Raw genomic sequence first — 15,050 nt, 5'->3', positions numbered from 1 at the left:
TTTGTTTACCAGAACACAACCCATTCAATACGTCAATGATTCCAAGGTCTTCACCTCTATCATTCTGTTCAGAAGTCCCAACTAAGTATTGGCCACTCCCTGTTTATCATTCCTGATCTCATTCCCAAAGTTACCTTTTACTATTCAAACCTGTGTCGTTTGTTTAACCGTTTCCATATTGTTCACTATCTTATATATCACAATAAGATCACTGCTCAGGTAGCTCAAACGCCCAAGTCACTCCAATCTTTCCTCATAACTCAGACCCTACGGCCTGGGGATCAGTCTTGTGTCTCTTCTCCTCACTGCCTCCGGTGTTTGAATGCCTCACTGGTGTTTCATTGACCAGAACTGAACGTAGTCCTCAAGCTGTGATCTGACCAGAGTTTGATTACAATTTCTTGCTGTTCTGATCTATGGAGTTCAACATTGCATTAACCCTCAAATATCGAGGTGTTAGTGTGGAGAAAGAGAGGGATAAGGGCAGGATAGAAAGGACATTGAGAAAAAGTGAGAGAGGTTTATTCATAAGGAGAAATCAAACGGACAAACTGGGAGATAGGATCAGCAGCGTGAGAGAGAAAGATGGCTTACAGAGAAAGAGAATACACAGAGGCAACGATTTCCCCTTTACTGTCTGTGTTACAGAATCTACCTGGTGTCTGGTACCCAATAAAACAATTACCTGTAGGAAGCTGAGAGACAGCGCTCCATATTCTCGAATCTTTCTCTGTTGTGTCGAATACTGATCCAACAAACACAGCTCCCTGCGATCGATGTGCTGGTTAATTTGAATGAGATTCAATGATATTTGGAACAGACCAGCAAACAGCACTCGGCACCCCTTTCAGAGCCTGCAGTCCAGCCAGTTATATCTCAGAGCAGAGTTTGAAACTGTAGGAAGGGCTGGTAAAAAATACCTGAGGGAATAGATTAGGATTCGTCAGACTTGGCAGCTGGACAGAAAAGCTTGGCAGTGAGTGAGACAGAATAACTGAGAGAATCTTACCAGCGGGCAATGTGAAGCTGCCATTTGAGAAAAAATGCAAAGTAACTTGTTATTCCTGATTGACTGTTCTGATAACAGCAATGTAGTTGGGAAACGAGTTTATCCTGTAACAAGCTCAGTTCAGTTCTAATGAAATAATTCCTCATCATTAGCTTCAATATGTGATCCCACACAATGTGTCAATTTAATTCCTTTCATTACACTGCAAGGGAATTGCTCCCATTCCTCTTGGCATTTCCTCGCTGATGAAGATTTTGGGAAGGTTGTACCCACCGGTTGCAGGCAAGCTGGTGGTTGGTCAGGCCTTTCCGTCATCAGCAGATTCTCCCACAGTGGGTACAAGTGAAGGTGTAGTTGCTGCTGGGGGTAATTGGATCTATCCTTCTCCTCCTTTTCTCTTTCATGCTGGTTCTTCGCTCAGTCTCAGAGGTGTCTGTAGCCCTCTTGATGTAGCATCTCCAGGCATCACGATCTATGGTCTGCACTTCCCACTGGCGATGGTCGATGTGACACACAGAGAGGGACTTCTTCAGGGAGTCCTTGAAACATTTGCATGGGCCCCCTCTGTTCCTTTTACCAGTGGTCAGCTTCCCGTACACCATGACCTTGGGCAGGCGACTGTCGTCCATCTGACTAACGTGACCCACCCATCACAGTTGGCTTTGCAGGAGGATGGCCTTGATGCTGGCGATGTTGGCTGTTTCCAGGACTTCAATGTTTGTGATGCAGTCCTGCCAGCGGATCTTGAGGATGCTGCGGACGCAGCACTGATGGAGGTGGTCTAGAAGGCGTACATGATGGCGGTATAGGACCCATGACCTGGTGCCATACAGAAGGGTGGTGAGGACTTTGAGTTTGTACACTTTGAATTTGGTCTTTGCTCTGAGGCTGTGGTTGCTCCACACACATTGGTATAGTCTGCCAAATGTACTGTTTACTTTTGAAAGCCTATAGTCCACTTCCATGTCTATGGTGGCATCAAACGAGATGACACTCCTCAAATAAGTAAATTGCTTGACGGCATTCAGCTCGGTTCCCTCGATGACCATGCTCGGTGGTCTATATTCTTCTTGGGGTGCAGGCTGACGCAGGTCTTCAGTTTTCTTCACACTGATTTTTAGTTCGAAGAGTTGTGCTTCCTTGGAAACATGTTGTTATGTGTTGCAGGTCTGACCGACTGTGGGCCAGGAGAGCACAGTCATCGGCGAAAAGAAGTTCACGGATGAGTTTTTCCTGTATCTTTGTGTGAGCCTGAAGACGCCTGAGGTTCAAAAGATCTCCATCAGTCCAGCAGTGAATGTAAACTCCCTCCTCAAGGTCTTCCGTTGCCTTCTGCAGCTCAGCCAGCCAGTCAAGAGAAAAAGACAGCCGACCGTCAAGCATGCAGCACCCTTTGCAGCATCATGCTGAAAAAGATGGTGAATAGGGTCAGGGCCAGCACACATTGGAGATACGGAAGGGACTCAAGAGGTCGTTGTTTTGCTTGACTTGTCCGTACTGATTTTCATGAAACTGCTTCACCATGGCCAGGAACCTGGGTGGACATCCAAGTTTTACCAGGATTTTCCAAAGTCTACCTCTGTTCACAGTGTCGAATGCCTTGGTGAGGTCTACGAAAGTGGCGTATGGGCCTTTGTTTTGCTCAAGACACTTTTCTTGTAATTGTCTGAGTCCAAATACCATGTCTGCGGCGCCTCTGTTTGCTCTGAAACCACACTGGCTCTCTGGGAGGTTTTCTTCCGCAATGGTAGGCACAAGCCTGCTCAATGGTGTTCCAGCCAGGATCTTCCCAGCAATAGAAAGGAGGCTGATCCCGGTAGTTGGAGCAGTCTGATTTTTCTCCTTTGTTTTTGTACAAGGTGATGATAACGGTAGCACGAACATCCCGTGGAATCCTGCCCTGTCCCCAGCAGGCCGTGAAACACTCCTGGAGCTTGGTGTAGAGGGCAGGGCCACCTTGTTTTAAGGCTTCGGGTGGAATTCCATCGGCTCTGGGGGCTTTGTTGTTCTTCGTCTAGTTGATGGCGGTCACAGTTTCCTCCAGAGTTGGGCTCTCACCCAGTTCTTCTTTGGCAGGCTGTTGTTGGATGTGTTTGATGGCAGTATCATGCACTGTGCACTTGGTGCTGAAGAGAGTTTCAAAGTGCTCTGACCAGCGTTCCAGGACTGACTCCTTGTCGGTGTGTAGGGTCTTGCCATCGGTGCTCCTCAGGGGGTTTTGGATTTGATTTGCTGGTCCATAGATAGATTTTAATGTTTCGTAGAAACTTCTTATGTGGCCAGTTTCAGCGTACAGTTGAGTTATTTCCACAAGTGTGATCCACCAGTCATTGTGGATGTTCCTCAGTTTGCATTGTAGGGTGCTGCATGCTTGACGGTCGGCTGTCTTTTTCTCTTGACTGGCTGGCTGAGCCGGGTGACCCTGATGAGCTGACCTTTCTCCTTGTCATTTTCATCAAACCAGTCCCTATTCTTCTTGGTGCTGGGTCCGATGACCTCGTTGGAAGTATCCAATACAGAATTGCTCCCATTGGAGGAGAATCAAACATCGGAGACAGTGCGGATAAAAACCACGAGGCGGATTCCTAGCAGCGGGGTTCTGCGTTACGAGGAAAGTCGGGAGAGACTTGGGCTTTCCGACCTGTCTAAGAGGTGATCTTATAGACCAATAAAAGGTAGTAAATAATAGGGAGAAACTTTAACTGGTTTGAAATAAACTCTAAGGCCTCAGAATTGGGCTCCATCATGACGTCAGTGCCGGACTGACAGAAGCCCTGAAGGGAAATAATGGCGGATACGGGGAAAGAGCCAGGGAGTGGGACTTACTGGATTGCACTTCGGAAGAGCCGGCACAGACTCGTGCTGAACTATCCTATGATTTCATAGACTATCCCAGCACAGAAGGAGGTCATTGTGCGACAGAGGCTGAAAATCCACAGTGCGTCTTAAATGCCAAAGTACTGAGATGCACCCTCTCAAAATCATAATGCTTTCCTGTAGGAAACAAATGGAAAACAACAATCCAGTCCAAGACTTCAAAGTTACAGCCTGACCCTTTGTGGAGTATCCTAGAATCATACAATTATAGAATCTTACACTACAGATGGAGGCCATTCGGCCCATCGTGCCTGTGCTGACTCTTTAAAAGAGCTCTCCAATTTCGTCCCACATCCCAGCATTTTCCCCATAACCCTGTAAATTAGTTCTCTTCATGTACCTGCCCAATTGCCTTTTGATAGTTCCAATGGAATCAGATTGTACCATCCTTTCAGATCATCTGTTCCAGATCAGAACAAGCCTCCGGAGGCAGGAGTTTCTCTTCATTACCTTTCGAGTTCTTTAGCCAATTATTTGAAATCGGTGTCCTCTGGTGACCCACCCACTTCCCAGAGGGAGCGGTTTCTCCCTACTTGCTCTATCAAAGCCCCTCACGATGTTGGACACCTCGATTTAAATCTCCCCTTAACCTTCTCTGCTCTAAGGAGACCAATCCCAGCTTCTCCAGTCTCTCCACATTACTGATTCCCTCATTCCTGGTATCATCCTGAAACTCTGACCCCTCTCCAAGGCTTTGACATCCTTCCTAAAGTACGGTGCCCAGAATTGGACACAATGCTCCAACTGAGGCTTAACCAGAGAGTTGTTTGAAAAAAAGAAAGTCTTGCATTCATATAGCACCTTTCACGAGCACAGGACATCCCAAAGCGCTTTATAGCCAATAAAACAACTTTTGAAGTGTAGTCGCTGTTGTAATGGAGGAAACATGGCAGCCAATTTGTGCACAGCAAGATCCCACAATCAGGAATGTGACATTGGCCAGATAATTCTAGACTATTGTATGAATAGTTTCCGTCAAAATGAGCAATCGTGGAGCTGATTTGTGTCAGGTGACATGGGGAAACTCAGAGTCACTCCTATTGGTCTAAATAAAATAGGCCCGCCTGGCAATGAATCCATGAGTTCTGTCATTGGGTGTAAATTGTGGAGATTGGGGCTGGTTAATTGGCTCAATGTTGCTGCTTCTGGGATCATTGGTGTCAGGTGACTGCAGGTTGTGTGTATAAAAGGAGCTGGTTGGTGGGTGAAGGGATGGTTGAGTTGTTTGGTATCATGGGGGATTTTGTAATGAGGGGTTTGTTCCCAGTGCTGGTGTTAGTTGGAGTTGTCTGTTGCTCTGATACTTGGCAACAGTTTCGAGACCAGAGGTTTCCATGGACAATAGTAAAAGCCACCCCTGTGCCTCAGAGAGTCCCTCCAACTGGGTCTCCCTTTGGTTCCCATTTCCGTGTGTCTGAGGGTCGAAGTGTGTCTCCACTGCAGACTGTGACGGTGCAGTGTGGAGAGCAGAACCTGCTGGTCAGGGTCCAGATGGATTTATTTGGAACCAGGCACCTGATTAAAGCTGCTGACCTGACCCTGGGGACAGCAGGTTGTCGGCCGACCAGGATCTACTCTCAGAACCACACTGTCCTCTTTGACTATGGGCTCCATGAGTGTGGCAGCAGATTACAGGTAATGAGTCCTTGACTCTTGCTCTAAGCTGGGTGTATAGATTGTTGCTAACTCTTCATTCCAATACATTGTGAAATATCATTGAGATGTCTGTCTCCTGCATTATCAAACTTCAATCTTGTTAGTTGTGTATTGTACTTTGTTTTATCCAGTCTCTCCTTCTTTCCCACCTTGTATTATCAGCCCAATTGGTTTTGAACCTTCTCTTTGGTCTCCAAGCTTTCCTTTTTTTTTCTTATCCTCATTAATTTTTTTTTCAGTTCTACTGCCCCTCATTAAACTCAACTTGAATCTTCAGTTTCAGTCCAGTTTTATTTAATCTGGTTGACTCTTCAATGAACAGAATGAAAAATTAGGTTTGATGCCACATTTCCTGCTTTCCCTGTAACTGGATTACGTGCAGCCCTGCTTCAAGACTGGTTTATTTCAGGGCTCTAAATTGCTGTAACTTGTGGCTGTTAAGGGAATGGCCCAAAAGGACAGCTTCACTTTTATTTTGTTTAGTTCGTGTGCTCAGTCTCTCCTTTTTACTTGTGTTAATTCTCCAGAGCAACATGCTGTACAGCCCCTCTAGCTGCTTTTAAGATTGTGCTTAAACTTCTCAAATTCCATGTCCTCATCTCATTCTGATTCACTTTATGCCCAAAAAGATATCCATCCATCTTGAATATCATCCATGAGGATTTGTCTGTCTCGGGTAGAGAATTCCAAAGATTCATGGTTTTTTGAATGAAGCTTTTTTTAATCACGTCAATCGTGAATGACCCTGTATCTGAGTCTACACTACTTAATTTTACTAGTCAGTTGGGGAACTGACTCAGCACTACCCTGTCAAGCCCACTAAGAACTGTTTTGTTAGGATCACTTCATTCTTAACTCCTGTACAGAGTATTTTCCTTTTGGTCTGATCTCCCTGCTTCAATATGATGTCTTTCAGATGGCTGGAGATTTCCTGGTCTACACCACCCACCTGAACCACACCCCCCAGTATCATGGATCTGTCATTGTGAGAACAAATGGAGCTGTCGTTCCCATCGAGTGTCATTATTTTAGGTAATAGATGAGTGATTTTTATTCATGAATTTTCAGTCCAATGCAAGTTCTCTGAAGTTGTCCTAAAATGACTCTCCTGTCCTTCCAGGAAGGGCAATGTGAGCAGTAACCCCATCAAGCCCACCTGGATCCCATTCAGCTCCACCAAGTCTGGAGAAGGGCATCTGTCATTCTCTCTGCGCCTAATGAATGGTATGTGATGGGTGGATGGGGAGTGATTTCCTGTACTCACCCACTGGGAGTTGTACCCACTGTCTCCAACCCTTGTCCTCTTGTACTTCAGATGACTGGCTTACAGAGCGCACCTCGACTGTCTACTACCTGGGTGACCTCATTCACATTGAGGCCTCTGTTTCAATGACCAACCACATGCCCCTGAAGCTCTACATTGACCACTGTGTAGCTACATTGAGCCCAGACAAGGATTCCACCCCGAGATACAGCATCATTGACTATAATGGGTAAGGAGCTCTCTGCTTTCTCCAGTTGGTCCCATCTCAATGGCTTCACTTGATTCAATTCATGTCCCTTTTTTGAATCTTTCTCCAGTTGCCTCCTGGACAGCAAAGCTGAGGACTCCTTTTCAACCTTCGTGTTGCCAAGAGACGAGCGTGAGCTGGACAAGCTCCGGTTTGACCTGGATGCTTTCCGCTTCTTTGGAGATGACCGTTCCTTGGTAAGAGGAATCTGATCATTGGGCCCTCCATGTTTGGAGGGAGTCACTAAATGACTTGTGTTGAAATTTATCCCTCAGATTTTCATCACCTGTCACCTGAAAGTTGCTGCAGTGGATCGGAGAGATTCCATGAACAAAGCTTGTACTTTCCAGAAGATGCAGAATGTGTAAGTTCCTTTTTCTCTCCTGAGGGATGTTGTATGGAAAGGTGATGGACAACCTGTTTGAGCAACTTTGTCTTGTTTAGCTGGACCCCATTGGAGCAATCCAACAATGACATTTGTGCCTGTTGCCATGTGGGTAACTGTGGTGCCACAAGGGAGTTCTGATTTCTTTCCAGAGGAAGGAGGGATCTTGTACCTGAAGCTGGTAGGACATTGATCCTCTAGATGTGGGAGGTCTCCCTTTACCCCCTCTAACTGGCATGTTTGATATTGCAGAGATTGAAGTGGGAGGGTGAGGCCTCACTTGGACCCCTGGTCATTCTGGATACTGAGGTGACTGACCTGGCAACGGAGTCCTTGAATGAGGTTGAGCGAAGGCTGCAGGCGAGGTCTCCAGGTGGTGAGTTGGCTGACTGCTAGTTTCCATTTTCCCTTCAGTGTTTCCTTCACTAACCATTGGTATCTCATTGCTTTGTAGGTGTGGAGTCTGAGGTGGTCCTGATTGTGGCCCTGACTGTGACAGCTGTCTGTCTGATCTCTGCTTCATTGATTGCTTTGTTCCTGTACAGGAAATGCAAGCAAACTCCAGTTCTCCAATGATCAATAAAGCAATGATACTTGTATCTTTTTCTATTTATTTCGTGTCAGCCCAATGAACAACAGCCCAGTTTAGTGATACTAGAGCATTCTCCTAATTGTGAAATAGACCAATTTCTCCCGAACCTATTTCGGGTTTGGACTTGTCAAGTTGCAGCCTGACCTATAAGAAGGATTAGTGAAATGAATCCGATCTGAGCTGATTTATCTATTCAGCTGCATCTCAGTCCCATGTTGCTGAGATTTATCCACCAGTTAGAGGAGCTGTCTGGTTGGCCAATAAAGGTCAACATTCTGAGGTCCATGGATGTATCCTCTCCACCTGAGTTCATGTCAATGTCCCATATCCCTGGTTTTCTACAACCTAAGGGTGTTGCTGTGCAGAGTTGAGGCTGGATGTTAGTTTCCTTTGTCTTTCATTGACAGCTTAGATTTTTTTTTTCATATGGGCATTCAACTGACTGTCACTTGTGGGAAGCTACAAGCATTGGGGAGGATGAGCAGTTTAGCTATGAGTTGCTTGGTCAAGTTCTCTAACTGTCGAAGACTAATTGGATTTTGAAGTTACTACCAAGTGAGTTGTTTGGCATGTTGTCTGTGGACCTCAAAAAGGTTCCCTGTAAGACTGAGGCAGCCTTTTCCACTTGGATGTGGTTTTGGGAGATACTAAGTGTTTATATTGACTGGGATGTGACCAGTGGTGATCCCTCGGGTTCTACAGTCTGTACTGGCTACTGTTACATGAAGGAATCTTGATGTGTTATATCCAAGTTTGCAGGTGATCTCCTGTGCCAATGAGAGCAGGAAGTTCCAAAAGGGGCACTGAGTGGATGGGCAGAGTGACAACTGCAGCTGACTGAAATTCTTCAGACTTGACTGAAGATTAAAAATTTAAGTCAAATTATCACCAATGAGATTTGAAGGTCCAAGTCCTTTATTTTAATAAACTATAGCAAACATTTTGCTGAACTATAGGCTTGTCACAAAGTGGAATGGCTGATGGTTCAGTTGCTGTGTACTTTGTCCAAACTCCAATGTTTTGGAGTACTACATAAATTTTTGGGCACTACATCTGGGAAGGATACTGCTGGATTTGGTTGGGTTGTAGCACGGGTTGACCAGGGTTAAGTTGAGGGCTAGTTGCACAAACCTGTGAAGATGATTGGAAGAATGACCTAATCAAGGGCCTGTTAAATGTTAGGGTTTGATAGGATAGATAGAGATTATGGGGAGGTGGTGGCCTAGTGGCTTTATCACTGGATTAGTAACCTGGAGACCCAGGGTATTTCTCTGGGGACATGGCTTCAAATCCCACCACAGCAGGAGGTGGAATTTGAATTCAATTAATAAATCTGGAATTAAAAAGCTAGTCTAATGATGGCCATGAAACCATTGTCTGTTTAAAAACCCATCTGGTTCACTAATTCCCTTTTTTTTTTTAGGGAAGGAAATCTGCTGTCCTTACCTGGTCTGGCCTGCATGTGACTCCAGATCCACAGCAATGTGGTTAACTCTAACACTCAGTGCAAGGGTGATTGGGGATGGGTAATAAATGCTGGCCTGGCCTATGACACCCACATCCCGTGAAAGAATTTAAAAAAAAAAAAACTTCATGTGGGGTGTTAAAGGGAGCTAAACTTAATAGATTATTCAGGAGTTCTCTCTTACTCCGCCATTGTGATGTGATGTGTGTTTGTCAGGTTACCTCCGTGTGACTATTTGAGCGGCACCATCTTTAGTCCTGGCATCCAGAAGTCGCAGTCTGTGACGTTTTAGAGGCACATGCTGCATGTGCGCAACAAGATGGAACAGGTCCCAGAACCCAGGGAAGGGGGGTCAGGCTGACTGGGGCCAGTCAGGCTGGGTCGTAAGGGGGTTGTTGGCGAGGGCAGAGAGGAGGGTGTTTCAGTGGGGGCAGCCCTCCACCGGGTGTCCCCTCCATGGGCCACAGGGTGCCCGATCAGGAGGGCTCCCCATAACCCAAGACCACATGGAGGACGACAGCTTTTACTGGGTAGACTTCCCACGTGCTGGAGGGACTCCCAACCCATCGGCCATTGGGGCTCAGGGCAGGAATGCCATCCTCCACCATCCCCCCCCGATTGAACTAGATGGAGTCGGGAACGGCGACAGGCATTCCCCGTCCCGCTTTCCCTTCCGATTCCACGACCACCTACGAACCTATGAATTAGGAGCAGAAGCAGGCCATTCAGCCCCTCGAGCCTGCTCCGCCATCAATAAGATCATGGATGATCTGTTTGTGTCTGAATTCCACACTGCTTGGAAACATGTGTTTTGTGTTGCAGGTCTGACTGACTGGGGGCCAGGAGAGCAAGTCATCGGCGTAAAGAAGTTCACAGATGAGTTTTTCCTGTACCTTTGTGTGAGTCTGAAGACGCCTGAGGTTGGAAAGGTCTCCATCAGTCCGGCAGTGAACGTAAACTCCATCCTCAAGGTCTTCCGTTGCCTGCTGCACCATCATGCTGTGCAGGAAACGCGAGCAAACTCTGATCATGATCAAATGATCAATAAAGCAATGATACTTGTATCTGGTAGCTCATTTGTCACTGGATCCTCTTAATTGACTCATTTAATGTATCTAATCACTGGTATCAGCCTGGAACTAGACTTGAGGTGGTGAGGTAGAACTGGATGTTATCAACATATATGTGGAAACTGACTGTCTTTAGATCACCAAGGGGCAGCATGCCAATAAATAAGAGGGAGCTGATCGAACCTTGTGCCACACTAGAAAGTGTTTCTGGAGTAGCACGAGTAGATGTTCCTATGGCTCGGACTGGATTGCTAAGAATAGAACCAGGTGACTTTAAAGCAGCTGCCCAATGAGGGAGAGGAATTGGAGAAGCAGGTTGTGGTTGCTCCTGGCGGACTGCAGCTAGGTCAGGAATGACGGAGGGATAGTTTATCACGGTTGCAACATTCCATTTGTATTTTTGATAAAAAGCCATTCTGGTGTTGCGATTGACGTACTGCTAATTGGAGTGATGGCAAACATGGGGGTCCCATTTGTCTGGAACTCAATATGGGAGGTGTCATGTTCAAGGATGTAGGTGATGGAGAGAGAGGTAGATTACAAGGACAGAGGGGTCAGCTTGGTTGAGAAGGGGGGGTAATGATGGCAGATGTGAAGGGGAGGGGAACAAATGAGAAGCAAGTATCAGCTAATTTAGGGGCCGAGAAGGGAAATTGGGTGGTTTGCAGTTTAGTGGGAATAGGGTTGAGAAGATGAAGTGGGGTGTCATAGACAAGATGAGCTTGGAGTGGCACTGAGGGAAGATAGAGGAAGATACATTTTAGGGCAGGGTGTCAGGTGATCCTTTAGCCCAGCAGGCCAAACATGTTGCTAGGAAGTAGCAGAAGCAGCTGAATGGTCTTTGTAGTTAGATGTGAGCGTGGGGTTAGAGAGTAAATCTCCCTCGACTCTGCCCCATCTAACACTCCCAGGACAAGTTAGAGTGTAGATGGCATGTAACCTCTGCAGCATGAGGGAAACCCTGGTCCATACGTACATCCTAGCTGCATCTACCCTGTCTATCCCTTTGAAACTTACAAAATACTTAATGAGATCACCTCTCATTCTTTGAAATGCGAGAGAATACAGGCTCAGTTTTCCCAATCTCTCTTCATAGGACAGTCCCATCATGCCAGGAAAAAGTGTGGGGAATTTCTGTTACACTCCCTCTATGGTAATAATATCCAGGTGCTGTCTAACCAAGGTTCTATACAATTCCCACGTTCTATTCCATCTGCCACATTCTTGCCCACTCACTAAGTCTGTCCAAATCCCTTTGAAGCCGCTTTGCATCTTCTTCACAACACACATTCCCACCTAGTTTTGTGTCATCCGCGAACTTGGAAATACTACATTTGGTCCCCACATCCAAATCATTGATATGTATTGCAAACAGCTGGGGCCCAAGCACTGATCCCTGCGGCACCCCACTAGTCACAGCCTGCCAATGCGAGAATGGCCAGTTTATTCCTACTTTCTGTTTTCTGCCTGTTAACCAATCCTTAATCCAAGCCAGTATATTACCTCCTATCCCATGTGCTTTAATTTTACTAACCAACCTCCTGTGGGGGACTTTATCAAAAGCCTTCTGCTTATCCTCGTATACTACGTCCACCGACTCCCCTTTATCAATTCTGTTAGTAACATCCTCAAAAAAACTCCAAGAGGTTTGTCAAACATGATTTCCCATTCATAACTCCATGTTGAGTATGCCCAATCAGATCATTATTTCCCGGTGTCCCTTTATCACATCCTTTCGAAAAGATTATAGCATTTCCCCAACAGGTCTGTAATTCCCTGTTTCTCTCTCCCTTCCTTCTTATTTGCTACCTTCCAATCTGCAGGAACCAATCCAGAATCTATAGAATTTTGAAAGGTGATCACCAATGCATTCACTATCTGAATAGCTACCTCTTTCAACACTCTGGAATGTAGAATATCAGGTCCTGAGGACTTATCAACCTTCAGCCCTTTAATTTCTCCAATACAACCTGCTTACTAATACTAATTTCCTTCAATTCCTCATTCTCCCTAATCCCTTGGATCTCTAATTCCGGGAGATTTCTTGTATCTTCCTCAGTGAAGACAGACACAAAGTAATCATTTAGCTTCTCTGCCATTTCTCTATTCCCCATTATAAATTCTCCTGACTCTGTCTGTAATGCCTATGTACTGTCATGTGTATTCATGTATTTTCCCAATCCACCTCAGCTACTTAGGCCCTTATTCTTCAAAATTCCCTTTGTTCAAATTTAACACCCTGGCTTCAGATTGAACTACCTCACTTTCAAACATAATGTAAAATTCTATCATATTATGGTCACTCATCCCTAAAGGTTCTTTTCCAACAAGATTATTAATTAGCCCTTTCTCATCACATATACTAGATGTAAAATAGCCTGTTCCCTATTCGGTTCCACAACATACTGCACCAGAAAACCATCCCTAGCACACTCCAGACACTCGACCTCCACAGCATTAATGCTCATTAGGTTTACCCATTCTATAGTTATTTTCTTTGCATTTCAAAAGAAGTCAAATGCAGACACCATCAATCAATACCTGCCTGTGTCACACAGCTTCATGCAGCTTTTATGAAAACTTAGAAACTTCAAGCACACCGTGGACCAATTTTGTAGCACAATCCACACACACACACACACACACTCTCTCTCCCCAACTTTTTCTTCTGGTCACACATTCCAGAAGCATCAAGGTAATTAAACAATCAGAATCAACACAAATTGTCGACTCTGTGAAATAGCTCAGAAATTCCAAAATGCCAATTTGTGATGGAATACAGGGATAATAGGCTGGAGTAGATATATTTTCGGCATACTTAATATATTATACTTCTTAGAATTAAAGATTGAGTGAATGGTTAGGTTTTCAAGACTCAGTGACATTCCCCTTTAAGAAGGTAGACTTAGAAATTTCGAGGTCCCTGTTGCAAACTTTTAAGTTGGAGAATCCATTTCAGTGCCTCTGTTGCGAGGGACTTGGTAGATAAACTTGCACATTGAAATATCCTGCGTCATATCAGTAACAGGTAACCATAAATTTAACTAATTGATGGTGTTGGTAAATGTCGACAGATTGACCCACAAGGGAAGTTCAAACTACAATAAAAAAGGCAATCAAGAGTACTCACAGGAACAAGAGGTCAGGTAAACACAATTATAAACGTTTTGACTAGATAAATGCTCACAACTTCAAGAGCAAGAGAACTCCAGTAAAACATTAAGTGGAGATGGTAAAGATATGGATTTTAAAAAACAAGGAAAACACACACAGGAAGGTAATGCCTATATGCTAAAAGTCAGATGACACTTCAGAAACAGTAAAAACATGAGAAGTTTGAAGCAAAGATTAGAAATATTGAATCCTCAACAATGCTTCTCAACTACGGGGAATTTAAGGTAAAATTTTTACTTTAAATTTTGATGGAAATTCGGGATATTCTAAGATATTTTGCTGTAACATTAGCAAGGTTAAACGTTTGGATTCTATGTTAGAAATAAGATTGTGTTACATCTTTTAGTAATATTTAATATTGTAATATACTTATCCACTTAGACGTGTATTGCATGTTAACATTTATATATTTATTAAATAATTTAATAAATTGCCACATGTAACATTCTGTATACAACTACAAAGAACCCCCTCTCTGTGTCTCTTTAAGTGGAGAGATACGTATTGAAGAGAGTTCCCAGACCCTGACAATATCTGGGATATTTATGACTTAGCCATAATTATTAAAAGTAGGCTATCCGAAAGATGGTAATATTCTCTGTTGGTTTTCTTTTCTTGAGGGAAACCTAGTATAATTCTTTGGACCCAAATAAGTGTCTGAGAATTTGTCTGGTTTGAACTTGATTAAAGGAGATTCATAGGGATGTACTCCTGATTTGGTTTGGTCCCTATAAGAGGTTAAAGTCATAAATCACTTCAAATTATTGATTTGATAATCTCATGTTCCAGAATTAGAGACTCTCATGCAATTCACAACAACCAGAATTTCACCGTGGCCGCAATGAAAGACCGGTTTTCACAACTTAATATGTTAATCAAACTGAACGTGTGCTCCTCGTGTCTCAGGAGCTGAAGAGGCATCTGACTGCTGCTCCTCCGTACATAATGTCTTCAGGCACATGGGAGACGGTGGTGTAAGTGGAAATGTCATTGAACTAGTACTCCAGAGGCACAGGCTAATGACCTAGGGATATGGATTTAAATGCCACCATGGCAGCTGGTGGAAATTAAATATTCAATTAAACAATAAAAAAATCAATTAATTCATAAAAATCTGGAATCAAAAGGTAGTCTCAGTAACGGTGCCATGAAACTATCATCGATTGTTGTAAAAGCCCATCTGGTTCATGAATGCCCTTGAGGGAAGGAAATCTGCCATCCTGACCTGGTCTGACCTACATGTGACTCCAGACACACAGCAATGTGCTTGACTCTGAACTGCCCTCTGAAATGGCCTGGCAAGCCACTCAG

At 44.5% G+C, this 15,050-nt stretch overlaps 1 pseudogene; it reads left to right on the top strand.

The window, feature by feature from the left end:
• Positions 1 to 3,500: 3,500 nt before the first annotated feature.
• Positions 3,501 to 8,014, top strand: LOC137357437 (zona pellucida sperm-binding protein 3-like; annotated as a pseudogene).
• Positions 8,015 to 15,050: the final 7,036 nt, after the last annotated feature.

The sequence above is a fragment of the Heterodontus francisci genome, chromosome 48 (genome assembly GCF_036365525.1).
Source record: "Heterodontus francisci isolate sHetFra1 chromosome 48, sHetFra1.hap1, whole genome shotgun sequence".
Lineage (NCBI taxonomy): Eukaryota > Metazoa > Chordata > Chondrichthyes > Heterodontiformes > Heterodontidae > Heterodontus > Heterodontus francisci.
This window is presented reverse-complemented; position numbering and strand designations above follow the sequence as displayed.